The 24,231-nt window shown below is 32.4% G+C and overlaps 1 pseudogene; it reads left to right on the top strand.

Annotated features, from left to right (window-relative positions):
- Positions 1–977: 977 nt before the first annotated feature.
- Positions 978–1,807, top strand: LOC114347657 (histone H1-like; annotated as a pseudogene).
- The last annotated feature ends 22,424 nt before the right edge of the window (positions 1,808–24,231 follow it).

Below are 24,231 nucleotides of genomic sequence, written 5' to 3'. Positions count from 1 at the left end.
ACGCACTAAAAGTTTAATAATAATATTATAAATACAAAAACTTTAACAGAAAATAGACATAACAAAATAAAGAAACTCAAAATAAATGGATACCGTGCCCGGCACGAGATTCTCATTTAAGGTATACTAAATATTCCAATATAGCTCTTTCTCTGTCACTTATATAAGATGCTCGTAAAATCTTTCTCTTTTCAGCCGTGCCAGTACCAATTTTAGCTCAAGAGTCTCCAGCCGAATAATCTCCGCTGTAAGTGGCAGAGATTTACTACGCTCACAGTTGCCAGATTTTATATAATTTATGGATATAAAAAGAAATACACACAAAAAATTAACAGGCATTAAAAGATTTTAAAAATAAAAATATGCTTCTGCATAGTTAGGAAGCTCACGGGCCGCCACTGACTCACACGTTAAATAGGATTGTTGAAAAGTTCCAAGATATAACCTACATAAGTGTTTATTACCACAACGAATTAGATTGGAAAATTTAATATTTTAACCAAGAGAAGGTATTGGATGAATGGAGTCGAAAAGTATTTTAAAAGTACCTACCTATGTAATATATTTAATTTCTATCTGAGCGTTTTCGGCTTAAAAGGCCATCTTCAGCTATGACAAAAAATTTAAAAGTACGACTACCACAGAGGGATCTATTGGTGAACAAAAATATAAAATTTTTCCTCAAAAGTTAAAAAACTTATTCTTTTTGTATAGACATGACTCTATCTGTTTTTTCAACGTGCCTCCAGTAAGTTGTCGTTCCATCGATTTCGTGGTCTTCCCACTAATCATCTTCCTTGTGGAGAACCGTCTCTCGCCGTCCTTCCTTATTTACTCTATTTGTTGTCATTCGACTTATGCGGTCACTTCATTCTACTCTTCTGTTTCTTATCCAGTTATTAATGTTCTTCCCCTTGCATCTTTGTCGTATATCTGTACTTCCAGTTTTGTCCGATAGTGTCTTACCATCGATTTTAGAAGAGTAAGTTTTCGCTCTTCAGCCAGTGAATCGACACATACTGCATATTAACTTACGATTTTTTTATATCTCCCAACGCAATGGCAGATACAGAAAACCAATCATCAGCTGCTTCGGCTACGTCGGCTTCTGGTACGCCACAAACATCTTCACCATCCAAAAAGGAAAAGAAGGCAAAAAATCCACGGGCAAAACCTTCCCATCCGCCAACATCTGAAATGGTGAACAATGCTATCAAAGGTCTCAAAGAAAGAGGTGGTTCTTCTCTTCAAGCTATCAAGAAATATATCGCTGCAAATTACAAGGTAGATGCGGAAAAAGTTGCTCCGTTCATCAAAAAATAGGTACTTCAAATCTGCAGTTGCTACTGGATCGTTGGTGCAAACAAAAGGAAAAGGAGCGTCAGGATCTTTCAAGTTAGCGTCGACCTCCTCGTCGTCTTCTGGATCTGCCAAGCCTAGTTCAGGAGAAAAAAAGAAAGCTGGAGGAGCAGCTAAACCGAAGAAAACTGCCGCCGCTACCAAACGTTCTGCTACCGGTGAAAAGGCAAAATCTGTAAAGAAAGTGACTAAGGCTAAAAAAGCCGCATCAAACGCAGAGAAAAAGCCAGCCAAGGCGAAAAAAGTTAAAAAGAAGTCAGCACCTAAAACTGTGTCCTCATCCGTAGTTCCGACTTCCGCAGAGGCTAAAGCAAAAACACCAACCAAGGCGAAGAAATCAAATAAAGGAAGTTCAACAAAAAAACCAAAGGCACCCAAGCCGAAAACAGCCAAGGCTGCAGCAAGTTCACCAAGAGCTAGAAAGGCTGTTCCTAAGAAGAAGAAGTAATTCAACTAATGAATATCTTCGAATTATTAAAAACATCTTTGCTGTTTCTTTTTTTTTCTCTGATTTTGGCTTTGGTTTAGAACTAGAACCTTTAGCCACGTAATTGTATAACTTATCACTAAGTCAGGGGAGTAATGTGTAGTGTGTGTGTTGAGTAAGTGTCTTGTTACTTTGCAAAGTTGACGTCATTGTCTTTGCAAAGAGACGCTAATTGTTTCCAGTGGCGGCGCCTGGTGTAAAATATTGGGGGTGCACACATAATGTTAACATATAAAAAGACCTTGAGACCCCATTTCCGTAGGTAAAATTTTTTGAGTGTCTTCAAATTATAAAAATCAGAGGACCTTATTAAAAATTACAATAAATAATGTATTTTATTGACTTAAAATTATAATTTAGTGTTTAAATGTTACAAGGAAGTTGTAACGAAAGTCAGTGGCCTGTTATTTTTTAGAAAAATTATTCACAAACAAACTCAGTAAAATTGGGAATTTCTTGAATAATTTTTTTAAATTGAAAACATTGCGAGTGCAGTTAATCGATTCTGGCCCATATCTATTCTAAGGAAAGTTTTGATACGTTTCAATGCAGAGAGACATCGTTCTGTTTCTGCAGTTGTCACTGGCATCGTAACAAGTACATAATTGGAGAATTCAAATTATTTCAGAAAAATCGTCTTGTAAATTATTTTCAATCAAAAATTTAGTTAAGTGGACTGCGCCGGATAGTTAAAATCGTATCTTCTATTTTATTCATTATGCTTCCTCTTCTCCAAATATGTGCTTCACAGCTACACAATTTGTAAGTTTTTACACAAATATCCATTTTAAATAATCATTTATAATCCCGACGTTTGCACTTTGGTACATTCTTAATTAACAAATTAGACCAGTAAGGATCTGTTTTTAGGTGGATGTGAGAGGTGGCATTCAGATTTTTGCGGATAAAGTTAGGTGATAACTTCGTTAATAATAATTGATTTATGCTCCTTCTCAAATATGCCCGGAACATTAATAAAAAAAATAAAATATTTAAAAATTTCGTTTTTTTTCTAATTTTTTTTGCTTATAACTTAAAAATTATTCATTTTAAAACAAAGTCGTATAAGAATAATACAAAGATAATTAAATTTTCTATCAGATGCGATTGGTTAAAAATGTCTTAATTTATCACCCTTACTTCAAAATAGCAACTAATATAAAATAAGGGGGCAAAACAAGCCTGTCCTTATTCAATGATTTTCGATCACTTAGGTTACACTTGGAACTTCCTAATTCGCTTAGAAAATTTTTGTAATGTGCTAAAACCTTACACCAAATTTCATTAAAATTGACTTACTAGATTTTACATAATAATTTTGCAATCTAAACTTTTTTTGAAATCTTGCACAAGAAAAACTAGAACATAAAAAGATTTGTCAATTTTTTCACATATAAAGAAGTACTCCACCTATCTAATGCACTTTAAAAATTGAAATCGGATTATTTAAGCAGCCTCGGCAATGTTTTAAAGTTATTAACAATTTTTTGGCTTATAAACAAATTAGTGCTGTGGCCAGGAGGGGGTGCTACGGGCTCCTTTATTTAGATGGACTTACCCAAGTTTTTTTATGTATTTTGACCCGTAGAACACGAATTTTTTGGGTAACAGTTGATCCGGATGTCGATAAGATTGTTATAAACAAAGAACTTGAGGAATTACATAACATCGATTTTTCGCAAAATAAAACATTTTTTTTGTATTTCTTGGGTAATTCTAAGCAAACAATGTTCTTACAAGTTTTTTCGTAGGATGCATAGTTTTCGAGATAAACGCGGTGGAACTTTCAAAAAATCGAGAAATTGCAATTTTTGAACGCGAATAACGTTTGATTAAAAAATAAAAATAGCAATTCTGCTGACAGCATTTGAAAGTTTAAGTTAAATTAAACCGGTTTGAATTATTTGCATTGCTAAAAATTAATTTTTTTATTTTTAAACAAAGCCATTTGTTTATAAGCTAAAAAATTGTTTCTAAATTTAAAACATTGCTGAGGCCCCTTAAATAATCCGATTTTAATTCTATAAAGTGTATTAGATAGGTAGAGCTCCTCTTTATATGTAAAAAAAGTAGCAGACTTCTAAATGGTCTACTTTTTGTTCAGAAAGATTTTAAAAAATTTGAACTTTTTTAAAAACATTTAGATTGCAAATTTATTATGCAAAATTTATTAGATCGATTTTAATGAAATTTGGTACACGATTTAAGGATGTTACAAAGAATTTCCTAAGCCAATTAACAAGGCTTTAAGTGCCACCAAAGTGTTTAAAAAATATTGAATAACAACAGACTTATTTTGCCCCCTTATTTTGTATTTATTGCTATATTGCAGAAAAGGTAATACCTTAAGACATTTTTTACCAGTCGTATGTCATACAAAATTCAATTATCTTTATTTTATTTTTCTACGACTTTGTTGCAAAACGAATCGTTTTAAAGTTATAAGCAAAGAAGCAGAAAAAAATCGATGTTTTTCGAAATTTTTAATTATTTTAACTTTTTTATTAATGTTCCGGGCATATTTGAGAAGGAGCATAAGTCAATTATTATTACTGAAGGTGTCACCTAACTTTATCTGCAAAAATCCGAATGCCACCTCTCACATCCAAAAATATACGTTTTTTCGCAGATCCTTACTGGTCTAAATTTGGTTTCGGCATTTTTAATTTTTCTTCTAAATATAATGAAGAAAATTTAATTGATTTTAAATATTCCACGCTAACATTTACATCCACAAATCCTTATAGTTCCGAAATTCGAACTTCACGAAAGCAAAATTTAAACATACGTGTGCCGTGCACGTTGAAAACACCATAAGATCATGCCATAAGATCACATCCGACTTGTGATCCTATGGCCATCTAAACTTGTGGGCTATAGCGGGTAGCGGGGCGGGTGGTGAGTTGTATTTTGCGGTATGAAAAGTCATTGGTATAGGAACCACCTTGAGAGCGGTGAACGCGGGGTTCTGTCTAAGGCCTCGCATCCGTGAAGTTTCTCCTTTGAAATAGAATAAAAATAATTAAATGTTACCTATTAGATACTTATAAACTCCTTGAATCTGTTATTTCGAATTTAAATTACTGTATAGTTAGATTAAAATGTTATTTATAGAATGATAAATATTACATATATGAATGTTGATGTGAAAATAATTTTGGGGGTTCACGTGCACATGTGCACTTATGGAGAAACCGCCACTGATTGTTTCCGAACGTCTGCGGTTCTTTGCTATTTCTATAGCAATTTTTTGTCCTCTCTGTGTCAGGCCGTGTTTCTGCCGCGTACACTCAAAAAAATTTAGTTCGTAATATTGATTAACAGTGATTACTGAATAGTATTTCGTTGTCACAACAATTTAATTTGTTGTTTCAACGAACTTTTAGACATTGACGAATGTATTTGGTTATTGTCACAATGATTGAATAATAATTGTGAGAATAACTAGAGTACATTAATCAATAACACTCAATTTATTCAGCCAATAACTTAGTTTCGCATATTTAATAAATACTGTTAATTCTGGCAGCAACTGACGTTCTTGATTTCGTAGATGACAAGCAATTACCTTGGTTTATCGTGACAACGTACAGATTTCATTAAAACAATGTACAAATGTTGTTAATATTGAGTAATATATGATTATTGAATAGATGTAAATTGATTGTTGTGACAACGAATGCATTAATCAATCTACTACTGCATTTAATTCCCACAATCAATGCGTTCATTGTGACAATAATCGTAGTTGTTGAGACAATAAATGTTTTGCTTGACCATTTGAAAGTTAACGGCTTTTCCTTATCGTGATACCCCTAGCTTCTCTGTGTTACCGAAGTGCCGAATAATAATTGCATTTCGCTTTCAAGTGTAGTCCGTAGTAGAAGGAAGTTTTTGTGTGTCTATTATCGTGAAATTTCGGTCGAATTCTTTTTAAATATATTCATTTTTTTCGAATCCTGAAAAAACTAATTATTATTTTTGAAAATTTAAATGCAAAATAAAATATTACAGTATTATCGAGGGTCTGAAGTCCCTGAGAACCTCTATAATGATTATTTTAATAAGTCACAGGGGTGAAAAAGAGAAAATTTAGTATGATTTTTAATTTCAAATAGGCATACCATTTAACAGAAACTTTTTGTTTATTCTAAGGGACTTCCTGCCCTCGGTAATAATGTAATATTTTATTCTGCGTTTAAATTTTTCAAAAATACTTATTAGTTTTCTCAGAATTCCAAAAAAAATGAATGCGTTTAAAAAGAATTTAATAGAAATTTTGCACCTGCGCTCTCAAAAAAGATTATAGTGTTATACATTTTTGGAATCACTATTTCAAACGCTTTTAAATAAGCTGTCACATGACGTACTTTCCCATTAAAAAAATCAAAATTACGCCTCGCCTGTCACCTGACGAGGGATCGTGTAAAGTTCGAAACATTGATATTATAATATACTTTGATTATTTTAAAAATCGACCTGTCCGAGCGTTTTGCTTATGTGCTAAAAATAAATAAGTTAACAAGGGGGCGGGGGAGTGTAACACTTATTCCAGTACAATGTATAAGTGAAATCATATGAAAAATCACACAGTGTACAGTCCTTTAGGTTAAGGACAAAAAAGGGGGATTTAAAAAATTATTATTAATCAATTAATATCATACATTGGGCTATTGCATGCAGTAATTATTAATATAAAATACGTTCATAGTAGGAATTAACGAAACTGATTGTAAGAATGAATAGAATTGATTGTAAGAAAAACCGTATTTATTGTGGGAATGAACGGAATTAATTGTAACAATAAACGGAAATAATTGTAGAAATAAACGAAATACGTTAGGAGAAATAACACTGTTATTGACACAACGAATAGTTTTCGTCGGTCAATTAACGACGTTGTTGTTTCAATAAATAGTGTTCGTTGACTCAGTGAAGAGAGTTCGTAATATCAATAAATAGTGTTCGTTGACTCAGTGAACAGAGTTCGTAATACCAATAAAGTGATATTATGGTATACATAATGAATGTTCATCCATTCAATAAACGTAATACATTGGCTCAACGAACGAAAATAATGAATTGATGAACATCGTTTTGTTGTCCCAATAAAACCAAGAATTGGACAAATTTTAAGTATTGCGTTTGTTGTCTGAATTAACATTTTTATTGATATTACGTACCTTTTTCGTTGAGTGTATGTCATTATTGGTCTGATGACTGTTTTGAAAAAAAAAACTTGACTTCTCAGTAGGTAATAGAGGCGCCCATACCCAAGGGCAGGGGGCGCTGTGCCCATCCTAGTTTTTCGGGTGCTTTAAACTATATATTGTTAAGTATCCACAGTGTCGAGTCATTACATGGCAGTGTCCGTGTTTAAAAGATATTTCTGCTTTATATATACGGCGGGCCATATGGCTTGTTTTTCGTTGTTTTAAGGTGAAGGGATGGTTGGGCTTACTAGCCCACTTGAGATTGAGACCTTTGATAAGAATATATTGCCGTTTTAAGGAATGTGTAGATATTGTAATATGTTTTAAAGTCAGTCGAGTTTGTAACATTCTTCGGATAACATCCAAATAAAAACTTTGTTTTAAGCTACACTTGCGTATTTTTAATAGGGGTAATTTTCTGTAAGCGAAAGTTATTTTCTATAATTTAATTTCGAACCTAGGGATCTTTGCGTAAAGTGACTCGTGGACATCCCAACGTAACACATAGTGTACATAATGTAATGTGCAAAATCTTCACGTCTGCCACCCCCTGAAAATTTTTATATGGGCGCCCATGGGTAAGAAGAGAGTTGTTAAAAAAATTTCTAATAAACAGCACATTAGAGACTTTACAAAAAATACATTTAAAAATGTTGTTCTTGGTACCATCTAGAAATCTAGATGGAGATTTAGACCAGGGCGCATCTGTAAAAATATTAGTACATTTGGACGTTGAGAGGTGACTCAAATTTTTTTGCAGAAATTGCTTGGAAATAAATCAAATAATAATATTTGAGTTATCCTCCCTCTCAAAAAGGTCCGGAACATTGTTTAAATAATCAAAATGTCAAAAAATTAAGGAAAAATTCGATTTTTTTCTTCGTTTTTTGATTATAACTTTAAAAGTGTTCATTTTCGAGAAAAGTTGTACTGACATAAAAGTTGCGAAATTAAATTTCCTACAACATCGAATTGGTTAAAAATTTAAAAAATAGTCACCCTTCTTGCAAAATTACAATAATTGCGAAAAAACCATACAAAAACAAGTATTCGCATTTTACGTTTTTCAACCATTTATGCTACATTAAGGACCTTCATATTTCACCCAGAAAAACTATATGATACAGTAAAACAATACCGTAAATGTCATTAAGATCGGTTCAATAGATTTTGCAAAATAAATTTTGCAATCCAGCTTTCGCAAAGAAAATTCATTTTTTCAAAATGTTACATGACTGGAAATAAAGCAGATATCAAGTTAATTTTTTTTTGCGTATAGAAGTGTACTGTACCTTTCATTTGCAATTTTTCAAAATTAAAATCAATTAACACCACGGCGTCAGGATTTTTTTTAATTAAACATTAATTATTGGTGCTACGCGCAGGACAGCGGATAGTTTGCTCTGATTGGGCATTCCAATTACATTTGATAATGATTGATACATTTTAATTTTTATTAAATTTCGATATAAATAAATAAATTTGTTTATTGCAAAATAAAAACACATACTTTGTCATTTGAAATAACACTTTTATTAGCAAAAACTTTCTTTGTTCATATATTTTAACTTAGAGAATAAAAGTTTATTATTTTGAAACATATGCAATTGTTTAAACAATATTTCACAAACAATAATAAAATTAGTTTGATTTTTGTGGAATTAAAATATTAAAATACAACAAAATATAGAGTAAGAAAATAATATATTAGATAAAGATTGGAAGAAATTTTGGTGGAAATCAACTTGTGTGAATCGAACACCGCTGTCCTGCGCGTAGCACCAAAAATGAATGTTTATTTAAAAAATTTTCTGACGCCGTGGTAATTAATCGATTTTAATTTTGCAAGGTTCAAATGAAAGGTACGGTACACTTCTATAAGCAAAAAAAATTTCAACTTGCTATCTGCTTTATTTTCAGTCCTATAACATTTTGAAAAAATGAATTTTTTTTGCGAAAGCTGGATTGGAAAATTTATTTTGCAAAATCTATTGAACAGATCTTAATGAAATTTACAGTATTATTTAACTGTGTCATAAAGTTTTTTTGGATGAAATATGAAGGTCCTAAGTGTAGCATAAATGGTTGAAAAACGTAAAATGCGAATACTTGTTTTTGTATGTTTTTTTTTCGCAAGTACAGTGGAACCCCGTTAACTCGGATTAATCGGGACCGCGGCCGATCCGGGTTATCGAAAATCCGGGTTAGCCGGAGAAAATGGTAAAAATTGATAAAATATGGTATGCTTACAGATAAACTCCGTTATAATTGTCACACAGTCACTGGTAAACCACGTTCGCATTCCACATAAAACCACACATACAAAGCGTCGTCAAGAGTCTCATTCTTAGCTTTATTAGCTTTGCACCGATTGTCCAAACTGTCTGTTGTTATCATTTTGAAAAAAAATTTCTTCGATTTTAGTTCTATTTTTCTTCCAATCCGATACTGTAGATGTACCGACACCATATAATGCTGCAAAATTCACCTTTATCAATTCTACTTAATGCTTCTAGTTTCTTTTCCATTGTCACTACAACATTTTTACGTTTTGTTGCCCTTATAGACAAAAACACGCACACAAAATCTGAATATATTTACGAACGATTACAGAACGGAAGCGAACAATACGACTTTACTACACACAATACCGTCTCTGATGTTATGTTATTTAATAACAGTGATGACTAAGACCATTGTTAAAAAAATAATTTTAATAGTTTTTTCTAAACAATGCTAAGGCAGTTTCAAATAAATAAAGGATAATACAGGTGCCTGTTGTTTTCGATAACACGACAATGAATGTGGTATGCCATGAGTCATTTTTACTATGGTATATGTAGTTCAAATTACACAAATACCCATTATCTCTCAAATATTATATTACATAGAGTTGGTACAAAACCTCGTGAACCTTGAAAATGCGTATGTATAACCGAAATAAAATGAAGCCAAAAACATACGACTATTTTATTTGCTGCGAATTGTGCGACAGGGTCCCATCTGCACCCTGATATTTCCAGTAATGTCGGATTCTATCGTTTCATTCGTATATTGACGTCACCAAATGAATGAATTAGGTTCACGAGATTTTGTAACAGCAATACATTTTTATTGTTGAAATGTTTGTCTGATAAAAATCGGTCCGGGTTAGCCGGAGTTCAGGGTTATCGGGGGCCGACTTATCGGGGTTCCACTGTATTGCTATTTTGCAACTAGGATGACTATTTTTTAAATTTTTAACTAATTCTATATTGTAGGAAATTTAATTACGCAACTTTTATGTTTGTACAACTTTTCTCGAAAATGAAGACTTTTAGTTATAAGTTATAAATGAAGTTATAATCAAAAAACGAAGAAAAACATCGAATTTTTCCTTCATTTTTTTACATTTTGATTATTTAAACAATGTTCCGGATCTTTTTGAGAGGGAGGATAACTCAAATATTATTATTTGATTTATTTCCAAGTAATTTCTTCAAAAAAATTTGAGTCACCTCTCAACGTCCATCTCAAAACAGATGCGCCCTGGACTAATTAGGATGGAGTTGAAAATTTTTTTTAGATTTTATGTAGCCTCGAATGTGTCTTCTATTAGATTGTTTTTCGATAACTTTGAAAGTTTTTTAAATCTCAGAATTTTTTTTTATTGTTTACCAATGGAATCCCTCTTTACTAGTGGCACTTCTAAATTTTGACCATAGCTCTGAAGATGACTTTGTGAGCACAAAGCGCTCAGCTAGAAATAAAATATTTTACATACTTTTAATAACGTGTGATCCAAAATTATTGTCACCATAGGTGGCTCTGAACGACAGAGATAGCTATACAGTGCATGTCCATTCTTAATTCAGATATATTTACCAGTTTACGTGAACTTTGCAGTGTACGTCAACTTCAAGAAAAGTTAGGTTATGTAGAGATGTTGGTTGTTTGATTTTATTTATTATTGTTACTTATAATTTTGTTAATTCTTTTTATTTTTGATTAAAGTTCTGTGTTAAAAGTTTTGACTGATTTTTTATGTTTTATAATGTTAATCAAAATTAATTGATAAACCAATGATATAAATTCAGATTCAAAGAGGACATACGTAATTTTTTGCACGGCTAGCTTTGATCCCAATAATTTTGGATCGCTCGTTAGTTATTTATCAAACAGTTCGTGAAGTATGCTTTTTGCGAACGCACGCGATGTCTAGAGTACGAGCGACAGTGGAGCGAGTGCTATACATCGCGAAAGTACGCAAAAAGTACTTCACACACAGATTCATACAATATTTTATCTGCGATAAACAAGTAAAAAAACTGTAACACTTCGTTACTGGAATTCATTTCTATTCTACGATTTTTAGAACTTTGACATTTAAAAATTCTAACTTCTTTCAAACCACAAAAATGTCAAAACTTTTGTTGTAATTTTTTGCTCCTTATGTCATCACCATGACAACGCGAACGTTAAGGATATTTGATAATATGAAAGTGTGCCAAAAAACAGTGCGAAAAAGTAAATCCCATTTAAAATACATTGTTACTTCAAGCACACCTTAAACCCTTCACGCACTGCTATCTATCATGGCAGTTTTCACAAACTAAAAACTTATACATAATATGACATAGAGTAGATAAAATACTTTTTCTATTCTCATACTATAATATATCAATTATGGTGTCACTACCTGTATCATAATGAACTTGATTATGATGCAGATTTTCATTACGATACAGAATTTTAACCAATAGAATCGCGATATGGCATTCGCGATAAAGGTGGCACACGCGCAGTGACGAGTCAAATACATACGCTTTGACAGTAAACAAACTGACAAATTACGTACTTTGTTTGCGTTACAAAATTAATAAATTTGAATATATTTTTTGTTGTGAATGATCATAGAAAAAATCGTGTATACAACTTGCATTTAATTATCATTATGAAGCTCGTACTCTATGCGAAACTCGCCGCTAAGCGGCTCGTTTCGTATCCCTCATACTCGCTTCATAATGACCATCATTAAAATGCTCGTTGCATAATATACTATTAAGTGTGTATAAAACATATCAGTCTTTTTAAAATAACATATTCTCACTACCAATTAGAAAAAAATGATTCGTATAAGGCTGGATTATGCTAGTTATGATTTATGATTATATTCATCAGTAATAAACAAATTACGAAAAATCATGACCTTCTCACTATAGGTTTATGCTCAGCTCTACTCTATACAATAATATGTATAGGCAAATTAAAATTTTCACACAAAACTTGAAAAAAAAAGTAATATTTGCTTGCAAGACTTGTGTAATACCAATTAATTTAAAAGATTTACCATTGAAAAGCCAGTCAAACTACTCGTTAAATAATCAATCATGTTAGAGTACAAAACGGAAACAGTTAAACAGTTAAATGTCATACATAAAAGAAGAATAGCCTTTTATTATTATGCCTTCTAATATAATGCCCATATATTCAATTACTATTAAGCGGTATCATAACGTGCATGAGAGTGGTTATTAGCATTTGTTTTATTGCACAAAACTGTTTAAAATTATTATAAAATATCCTATAAGTGAAACCAACAATAAATCTACCTTATTTCCATTACATTGTCTTTCTATTCCTTACATTAACAATAATCGAAGCTGCTTTCGATTATACCCCAGGCTGTGGGTGAAAAAACGTGATATAATTCAGGAATTTTTGAAACCTATCACGTGTTGTAAAGGACGATGCCAGGAATAACTTCTACTAAAATGTAGCCAAAAATATTGTGCGCTTTTTTTTTAATTGCGATTTTCATTTGTTAAATTTGCAATTTTTATTGATTTTTAATTTTGTAGCTTAGGATATTGATTTTAGAGAAAAACTTTTTAATAGAAAGTTGTAGTAAATTAAAAAACATACAATTTGAGCTACAGTAAGTTTAATTTGGTTAATTGGTTATTGCAAAACAGCCTGCGAAAGTTCCAAAATGGCCGTTTTTTACAATTGCATTATTTATTGTACAAATATTTTTTTTTATTTTTTAAAGCTCTAAAATGAAGATCTTTCGATTCCAAACATAAAAAAAATTGTAGAGCCAGATTAACGAATTTGTTGCTTAGATATTATAAATTGTTTATCCCAAGAGGTCAAATGTCGAAGGCTATAACTTTTTGAAAAAAAATCGTAGAAAGTTGGCGAAACATCCAATCTCCTTCTAAAGAGTTATATTTTCATATTCTCATGTAAATAAATGCGTAAAACATTTTTTAACCTCTAATTTTTGGATTTGAAAATAAGGGGGCAAATTTCGTTATAAACATTTAGAGCTGAAGCGGCCCTGTACATCCTACGAGTTTTTAACTTACATATTATTGTTGCTGAAGATGAAACGAAGATTTAAAAAAAAAATTCTACGACCAACTGAAGCCGAGATAATTTTTAGGTTTGAAAATAAGGGGGCAAATTTCGTTATAAACATTTAGAGCTGAAGCGGCCCTGTATATCCTATGAGTTTCTAACTTACAGATTATTGTTGCTAAAGACGAAACGAAGATTTATAAAAAAATTAAAATTTTCTACAACCAACTGAAGCCGAGATAATTGTTTTTTTTTTCTTAAATCATAGTGCCTTTATTTATAATAATTAAGAAATTATTTTACAGTCATTGACTAAAGAAAGACTTATATTATCTTAAAATAAAAATTATTATAAAATATAATTACATTTAATTATTAAAAATTATTTTTCGGTAAATCGGTGCTTTTGCAAGCGGCCCAATTTTGCAAATCGCCCAGCTCGCTTCAAATCCGCGCGCTCGGAAAATTTTTACGTATCTTGTATTAAATTAAAAAAAAATGTAATAATATTACCATTATAATATACAGTCTATTTACCACTGTATTTGTTTTTCTTGATAAACTTTTATATGTGAAATCCAAAAAGAATAGTCACTACCAGAAGAAAAAGTTTTATATTGTATATTATAGTAAGAAGTAACATTATTATTACTATATTTATATAACAATGAAAAAATTAAAAATATAGTTATATATTTCATATAAATGTATCATTTTTGTAATATTATTTCTTCAGAAATGAAATTTTACATATAAAAGTTTATCAAGAAAAACAAATACAGTGGTAAATAGACTGTACATTATAATGGTAATATTATTAAATTGTTTTCTGTCAAAATTTAATACAAGTTACGCAAAAATTTTCCTACCGCGCGGATTTGAAGCGAGCCGGGCGATTTGCAAAATTCGGCCACTCGCAAAAGCACCGAATTTAAAAATAATTTTTAATAATTAAATGTAATTATATTATATGACCCCCTGGCGATGACGGAGTAGTGATCGAGGCAATCAAACAAGGTGGAAATAAAATTATCCAGGTTTTGGCTAAACTTTTCACCGAATGCATTTACCAAGGAAAAACGCCTTCTCAATGGAACAATGCAGTCATTGTTTTATTGCACAAGAAAGGTGACATAACAGATCTAAAAAACTACCGTCCTATCAGTCTGCTATCACACATATATAAACTTTTCACAAAAATTATCAAAAAGAGACTGGAGGCTAAGTTAGACTTCTATCAGCCTAGAGAACAAGCTGGCTTCAGATCCGGATACAGCACTAACGACCACTTACTGGTAATAAAAAACTTGATCGAGAAGTCTGCGGAATACAACAAACCATTGGCACTGATATTCGTGGATTACGAGAAAGCGTTCGATACCATAAACCAGCAGAAAATGTTAAAAGCATTGACAGAATGCCGAATAGATTATCGCTATACTAACATGATAAATATATCTACCACAACGCAACGGCTAGCGTAAGACTATCTGATCAACAAACAAATAAATTCTGTATACAGCGAGGAGTACGGCAAGGAGACACCATCTCACCAAAGCTGTTCACAACCCTTTTGGAACACAGTTTTAAGAAGGAAGATCTGAACGAATATGGTATCAACATAAATGGAGAGAAGCTCAGTCATTTGAGATTCGCAGATGACATCGTCCTTATAGCCGATCGTATGGATGATGCAATAATAATGTTGAACAAGTTATATCACGCTTCCTTAGAGGTCGGACTAAAGATTAACATCAACAAGACGCAAATAATGACTAATCTGGTGCTAAATCGTAATATTGTTCTTGATGGAATGAATATTGAGCAGACTGCATCTTATAAGTACTTGGGACATGAAATTCGATTGGGAAGAGATAACCAGACGTGCGAGCTCCCACGTCGCATAGGATTAGCCTGGGCAGCGTTTGGTAAACTGAGCTATGCATTTAAATCGGACTTACCCATATGCCTGAAAAGGAAAATCTTTGACCACTGTGTATTGCCTGTACTCACTTATGGAGCGGAAACATTAACACTCACAAAAAAGGTAGTGAACAAGATTCGCATAACTCAAAGGGCTATGGAGCGCCAGATGTTAGGTGTCTCCCTGAGGGACCGAATCCCAAACGAAGAAATACGTCGTAGAACAAAAACAGCGGACGCCGTCGACAGAATCGCGTCGCTTAAGTGGAATTGGGCAGGACACGTCGCCAGATTGTCAGACAACCGATGGACAAAACGTATTGTCGAGTGGAGGCCACGAGAAGAAGCACTACGGAGCAGAGGACGACCACCAACCAGATGGGCGGACGATCTGAAACGTATTGTCGGCAACTGGATGCAAGCCGCACAAAACAGAGAAAGATGGAAAGAGCTGAGGGAGACCTATGTCCAGCAGTGGACGCGTACGGGTTGATGATGATGATATTATATTTATATCTATATTATATTATATATATATAAAAAATAATTTTTATTTTAAGATAATATAAGTCTTTCTTTAGTCAATGACTGTAAAATAATTTCTTAATTGTTATAAATAAAGGCACTACGACTTAAAAAAAAAACAATTATCTCGGCTTCAGTTGGTTGTAAAAATTTTTTATTTTTTTATAAATCTTCGTTTTGTCTTCAGCAACAATAATCTGTAAGTTAGAAACTGATAGGATGTACAGGGCCGCTTCAGCTCTAAATGTTTATAACGAAATTTGCCCCCTTATTTTCAAACCTAAAAATTATCTCGGCTTCAGTTGGTCGTAGAAATTTTTTATTTTTTATAAATCTTTTTTTCATCTTTAGCAACAATAATCTATAAGTTAAAAACTCATAGGATGTACAGGGCCGCTTCAGCTCTAAATGTTTATAACGAAATTTGCCCCCTTATTTTCAAACCCAAAAGTTACAGGTTTAAAAATGTTTTACGCATTTATTTACATCAGAATATAAAAATACAACTCTTTGGAAGGAGATTAGATGTTTCACCAACTCTCTATGATTTTTTTCAAAAAGTTATAGCCTTCGACATTTAACCTCTTGGGAAAAACAATTTATAATATATAAGCAACAAATTCGTTAATCTGGCTTTACAATTTTTTTTAAGTTTGGAATTGAAAGATCTTCATTTTAAAGCTTTAAAAGATAAAAAAAATTATTTGTACAATAAATAATGCAATTGTAAAAAACGGCCATTTTGGACTTTTCGCAGGCTGTTTTGCAATAACCAATTAACCAAATTAAACTTACCGTAACTCAAATTGTAGGTTTTCTAATTTTCTACAACTTTCTATTAAAAAGTTTTTCTCTAAAATCAATATCCTAAGCTGCAAAATTAAAAATCAATAAAAATTGCAAATTTAACAAATGAAAATCGCAATTTAAAAAAAAGCGCACAATATTTTTGGTTACATTTTACTAGAAGTTATTTCTGGCATCGTCCTTTACAACACCTGATAGGCTTCAAAAATTTCTGAATAATATCCTGAAATCGACCTATTTTTTACCCACAGCCTGGGGTATTAGGAGACAAGACAAGACAAGACAAAAAAGAAAATTCGAAAACGATAAGATACAGGATGTGGAACAGAACCTTCAAGTAACGATCTAAAAGAAGCACTTAAATACGTAATTAGGAAAAAACCTAAAAGAAAGATACACACTCCCTGTAGTAATGTTCAATCACGTTGTAGAATTTGGACCATAGAATATAGAATTAATTCTACAGAATCGAACCAAAACGAAATATTAGATCAAATACTATGGTCGGCTAATACATCGGATTTCTTCTTAGTTTTCTCGATGATTGACAATAAAATTACTAATAAGAGAATGTTACTGTCATATTGGACCAAGTGCAGTGTGTATACAGAACAATCACAGACATGTTATTCTTACTTGTCCACAGATAATATCATAGATAATAAGAATTTAATATCCTTAACACTATTTGTTGTTATTGGTTTTTACAAATTGGTTGCAATAGAGCTAGTGTAATAAGTAGATCAGTGCGTATTGTTTTAGCCATAAACATAAATATTGTACAACTACTATTTTAGTAAGTTAGTACCTACTATTCGAAACTTGAAAACAGACGAATGATGGAAAATTACTAAGTAGAAGGTAGAGGGCACCAATTAAATATAATAAGCATCAGAAAAGAGCAAGACTTACTACCACTTAGAACTTGTAGTAATTGGTCTTTCTAATAACAGGTAGTAAGATACACTGTATTGCCATATCGTTTTTTTAATGGTTTTAGTAATTGTTAAAATGTTTTAATGTTATGCTAATATGCTGATTCTTAATTTTATTCTTTTTTGTCAGTCCACTCATCCATCTAAGCATTCTTACATCCACCACATGCATTCGTCGTTCCTCTTTCTTTTTAACTGTCCGACATTCATTTCTGTAATAACTTTTTCCACCTACCTCTACCGAAAGTATACTTTTCCTGACCTGATTGTAGGGAACAAAGTTGTACGTTACCTCCCTAGGGAGGAAAAGTAAAAGTGACGTCATCGTATTTCATTCATGAAATATAACTTATTGACGCCCTGTACAATACCTATTTTCTATTACGTAAGTATCTATACATTTTAACGTTTATTTATAAAACACCCTGTATTTTGCAGAATGGTAAAAACAGTAAATTGTTATTTTGATTTAACAATGTTTACATTAATAATTTGACTTGTATTTGACAGTTGACACTTATATTGTACCTACTTGTTAGTTTTAGTTTTAATAAATTTTGTTGGTTAGTTACATACCTAAATAAATTAAGTAAAAATGAAAAATGACTTGTTATTAATTTGAGGAAGGTGGAAAAACCATATGTATAACATGGGAGTAAAGTGCCTTTTCCTCCCTTGAATGATTACTGCCCTCCGCTACACGTCGGGCAGTAAACTTCATTCTCGGGAGGAAAAGTACCACTTTCCTCCCTTGTTATACAAATAGCTATTGTTATATCGTTAGGTGAGTTTTATAAAATTTGCCTTTAAATGTCATTGGAATCTTTCTTCATTCTTACTACCTTAGTAGTTTCATTAAAACTATTACTTTTCACAATTATTTCACTATCTAACGCTTTTATTAAAGTAAAGATGTTAGTAAGGTAAAGATTTTATTTCTAATAACTCCATCTTTATAGACGTTCCAATAATTGGTTAATGTCCGACTGGTATATTATTTGAAAAATAATGACATGATTTCGAAGTCAGTTAAGTATGATTTTTGAAAAATAACGCCCTAGGGTATTAAATTTAAATAACTAGTAAAATACTGTCAAGTTGACAAATAATAACCTAAGTAAAACTATGGTTACCACAATTGATTCGTTTATTTCAGAAAGGGGTCAAGTGACTAATTTTGACAAAATGAGTTTTTGGTGGAATTTTTTAATTTAAACGTAAATACAGCTTTTGTTGCAGAAAGGAATCAATTGCTGCCATAGTGTTGCCTTGGCAGCGCAGAGAAATTAGCGTTTAGTGCAGAAAGGGGCCAAACAACGCATGACTCCTTGCTTAAAAATTGTGTAACCACCAACAAATTAACAAGATAAATTTTTGAAAATACAATACTTTTTGACAAACACTACAGGTTATTAGTGAGAATTTTTATTTTATATAAATAAAATTTTTGTTGTATGTAAACACCAACTTTATTTCAGAAAGGGGCCAAGTGCAAAAAATTATTTATTTTTTTCTTAAACAAATAACAAGATAAATTTTTGAAAAATACAATACTTTTTGACAAACACTACAGGTTATTAGTGAGAATTTTTAGTTTATATAAATAAAAATTTTGTTGAATGTAAACACGTTTTTTTGTTTTTCTCAAAAGCAGGTTTTTGTGACTTGACCCCTTTCTGAAATAAACGATTCAATTACGTTACGACTATTACTGGTAAATGTAATTATTTGAAAACTAATTAAATCAAAATTCCTTCAAATTTTTTGGATATAAAGAATAATTTAGTCGGACATTAAACGTTGAAGGCACCACGGGTATTATAGATAATAACGCTTTCGGTCAACGTATATCCCTCGGGCCAAAGGCCCTCGATGTTTGTCCATTTTAAATGCTTTTAAGGCTTTAATAATTTCGTTTAACAATTTCGTTTTTTAATGTACATAGGTGGGATGGGTCCACATTCTCTGGGAGCTAATTGAATCATGTTTTTGTCAGTAAACAGTTTCTCTATATATTTTGTCCATATCTTTTGTTCTTCTGCTTGATTAGTTAATAGCTTAATCTCAACTTTGTGTAGTGCGATTTACGAGTGATTTCTCAAATACCCTGTAACTTATACATTCCGTAAATTATAATACAAAAACCCTCAAAAACTTTTACGGTTTTTATGTTTCATATTTTTATAATTACAGAAAGCCAACCAACCGATACTATGCAAAAACTGTGTTCATATTTCTATTCAAATATTTATCTTGTTCTCCTGGTATATTACTATATTTTACCGGGCCAAATTATTTCACACGATAGAAATCAGCTAGTTTATTTCCTGTGCGAATAAGATCACCATTAATTTATAAAACATCCTCGATGATCTATTGGCAATTATAAGAAATTAATATCATACTTAAGAAGGAAATGGACTTCTTATAAGATGAAGAAAGTAAAAGAATTGAAGGAAAAAACACAGATTTTGACTTCAGAATAGGTATATCACATACATATATTATCATATAATTATTCAAAATTGTTAATAATTTAGAATTATGCAATTTAAATTTTTTTATGCAATTTAAAATCTTTTTTTTTTGTAGTTTTCTGTACATGTACCACTGTACCATTTCTCTTTAGCTATTTGTATTTTGTCCTCTGATTTTTCTATTTATAATCTCCACATTCACATTTTTACATGTTTTCTAGTCCATTAGTTGCAATTAGCATGCAATATGCATATACCCTGGATTCAAAAAATACTTTTAGATTTTGTATTTTTAAAATAAATAAAAAAAACAGAGCGGGGATGAAAAAGATATTGTATTTTTTGCGGCGTTTTAAAAATTTTAAAAGGTATACTCAAGTTAATTATTAATTTAACTGTTTAAGTTCTTCAACTATCAATAATTATAAAATTAACAGGAGTAAATTATTACAAAAGCTATTCTACACCAGTTGAAGCGTGCAGTAAAACGTCCTTGTAACGTGAAATGTAAATAAAAAAGTGATCAAATTAATTTTAGCACATACGATATGTCCCGCTTTAATGGCATCTTCTTCTTCAGATGCCATCTCCGCTACGGAGGTTGGCAATCATCATAGCTATTTTAATTTTTGAGGCAGTAGCTCTAAATAGTTGTTTTGAGCTATGTACATCCAAACCATTCTCTCAGGTTCTTCAGCCTTGAAATTCGTCTTCTTCCGATGCTTCTTCTGCCATCTATCTTTCCTTGAATTATGAGTCGTAGGATGCCATACTTCTCGCCCCGCATTACATGTCCGAGATACTGTAGCTTTCTTTCTTTAATTGTAAGTTCAACTTCCTTCTCTTTACCTATTCTTCTCAGTATTTCATTGTTCGTAACTCTATCTACCCAGGAAACCTTCATAATTCTTATATAGGTCCACAGTTCAAAGGCGTTAAGTCGTCTCGTTGTCTCTACATTTAACGTCCATGATTCCACTCCATAATATAGTACACTGTAGACGTAACATTTTGTTAGGCGTACTTTAAGGCAGGCCGCACATCAAAGAAACATGAAACGTAAATTACGTTTCATGGAAATAAACCACTGCTAAACAAATATATATCCGGCCATTTATGAGACTCTCCGAAAATAAAAATGTGTCATGAGCATGAATCACACTCGTTTCATTGATAGGCGGACTTTGAGATTTGTTTAGCAGTGTTTTCTTTTCATGAAACATGTTTTTCGTTTCATGTTTCATGTTTTTCGTTTCATGTTTCTTTGGTGTGCGGCTTGCCTAAGAGCTAATGTTAAATCTTTGCTACATAGGACCTTTTTCATTTTTATAAAATTAGAACGTGCTTATTCGATTCTGACTTTTATTTCTGTAGTGTAGTCATTATTTTCTGTTATAAGTGTTTCTAGGTAAGTTTACTTTTTTACTCTTTCGATCTGCTGGCCCTCTACTATCAAGATTTCGTTAGTATTATGGTTGTTTTTACTAATTTTCATAAACTTCGTCTTTTTGATATTGAGAGAGAGTCCGTACTCCCTACTACACCTTACTATTTTACTCATGAGTATTTGCAGGTCTTGTAAACTATCGGCTATTATTACTGTATCATTTGCATATCTGATGTTGTTAACTAAGATCCATTTACTCTTATGCCGACTGTTTCATCTTCCAGAGTTTCTCGCATTACCTCTTCAGAATAAGCGTTAAATAATAGAGGTGATAGTATGCAGCCTTGCCTGACTCCTATCTTTATTTCCATTTCTTCAGATGTTTCCTTTTCAGTTCTTACTATTACTCGCTGATTGTAATAGAGGTGTGTTATTAGTCTTAAATCTCTTTCATCTAGATTTTTATTTTTTAAGATTTCCATGAGTCGATCATGTTTTACTTTATCAAACGCTTTATTGTAGTCTTTAAAACAGACGTAAAGGGGATGGTTAACATCCAAACATCTCTGTGTCAGCACGTTGAAGGAGAATAATGCCTCTCTGGTATCCATACCATTGCGGAACCCATATTGAGTGTCACTAATATCCAGCTCCAGTTTAGAGTGTATTCTGGCGTGGATAATTTTCAATAGAATTTTCAAGGTATGTGACATTAAGCTTATGGTTCGGTAGTCACTGCATTCTTTGGCATTCACTTTCTTTGGCAAACACACAAATGCTGATGTCAACATTTCTCTAGGGATGATTTTCGTAGTATAGATAGCGTTGAACCGTTCTACTATTATGTCCAGGTTTTTCTCGTTGACCAACTTTATCAGCTCGCTAGGTAATTCATCTGGACCAGCAGATTTATTGGTTTTCATAGAGTTTATTGTCTGACTAACCTCTGATTTAACGGCATTTACCCAAGTAATTTTTTTATTACATATTTAATTACCTTAAAAAATCAGCCGCCACACTATAACTTAAAACGGAACTATCAAAACCTACAAATCTGACCGTACTACTATATTTCTTACTTATACTATAATTCAACTTGCTGCAGTGGCGGATCCAGAAATTTTGTTTGGGGGGGGAGTCATGGGTCTTGAGGGTAACTTAATTACCTATCTCTGATGCAAGGTGACTTAGTCTTACCAAACGTAGGATACGTGGGTTTACAATTATGGGGGGGGTCATGACCCCCATGACACCCCCTGGATCCGCCAGTGACTTGCTGACGATCAAATAGTGATCGCATAAGACGACGATTACCTCAGGTTTATGATGAGAAATCTGGAACAGGATACAAATAATATTGTGACGAATTTCTAACTGAGGCCGGTCCTGCCCCTAGCAGTCAACAAACAACAGCGACACGTCATCGACGAGTAATGTCTCCGCTAATCCAGAAGTTTCCCGATGATAGGCGGAGATCTGCCTCAGGCCTTCCAAATGTTCTCGAAGCAGAGCCGTATCTATATAAGCGGATGATTTTTAGGCAGCAGTCAGTCAGTCAATGAACGAGCCGCGACGCGTGCTATAATTGTATTCGAAATCGGATTTAATGAAATGTATATATTAGTTATCGAAGTTATTATGTTTAGTTAATTAAATCATAAATTTGAGTTGTAAATAAATTAGATGTGTTAGTTGGTGTTATTTGTAATTATTAAAATAAATAAGTGATGTAAATAAAATAATATAAGTAAGTCTTCCTTTATTTAAATTAAACTTAGTGCCTAAAGATATAAATAAATAAAATAGTAGAGTCAATCGCGTAACAAAATGGTGCAGAAGTGAGGATACTTGAAATAAATATCAACGTAAACTTTCGGTTTAAATACAGTGTGGAACCTTTAAAAATAAATAAAATATAAATCGTAATAAATAAAGTGTGTGATCATGTCTACCTTGTGTAAGCTAAAAATTGCAGACCTGAGACTTGAATTGGAAGAAAGGGATCTGAGTTCTACTGGGAAGAAGGCTGATCTGGTCGAACGTCTAAAGAACGCTCTTCAGGAAGAGGGTCAAGATCCAGAAACCTATTTGTTTGAAGACAAGCATGCTGCTGTGATCTCGTCGATTTCGAAAGTTTCCTCCGATGTTTCTAAAGTTTCGACAGACATTACGTCGTTAGAGACCAAAGTTTCTAGTGAAATCTCCCAAGTTTCCTCGGATGTTTTGAAAGTTTCTACAGACATTACATCGTTAGAGAACAAAGTATCGACAGACATTACATCGTTAGAGAACAAAGTATCGACAGACATTACATCGTTAGAGAGCAAAGTTTCTAGTGAAATCTCTCAAGTTTCCTCGGATGTTTCGAAAGTTTCCTCCGATGTTTCTAAAGTTTCGACAGACATTACATCGTTAGAAAAAAAAGTTTCTAGTGAGATTTCGAAAGTTTCGGGTGATATTTCATCCCTTGACAGCAAAATGACTAACGAGATCTCTAAAGTCACTTCGGATTTTGACGACAAGATATCGTCCATAAAATCTACTTTGGAAGAAAAGATCAAGGAAATAGAAAAGAAAATGGAGGAAACGGAAAAAGTAGACAAAGGGATGGAACCCATCTTAACAGACATTAAAGATGATGAAACGAAATACAAATTGGAGCCACGGTCGATAGTTGAAGGGAGTGTGAGTCTTGCTCGTGTTAAGGTGCCAAATTTCGACGGAAAGTCTTCCTGGAACAGTTATGTGAAACAGTTCGAAGCAGGTGCAAGAGCGA

Source organism: Diabrotica virgifera, chromosome 1 (genome assembly GCF_917563875.1).
Source record: "Diabrotica virgifera virgifera chromosome 1, PGI_DIABVI_V3a".
Classification (NCBI taxonomy): Eukaryota; Metazoa; Arthropoda; class Insecta; order Coleoptera; family Chrysomelidae; genus Diabrotica; species Diabrotica virgifera.
This window is presented reverse-complemented; position numbering and strand designations above follow the sequence as displayed.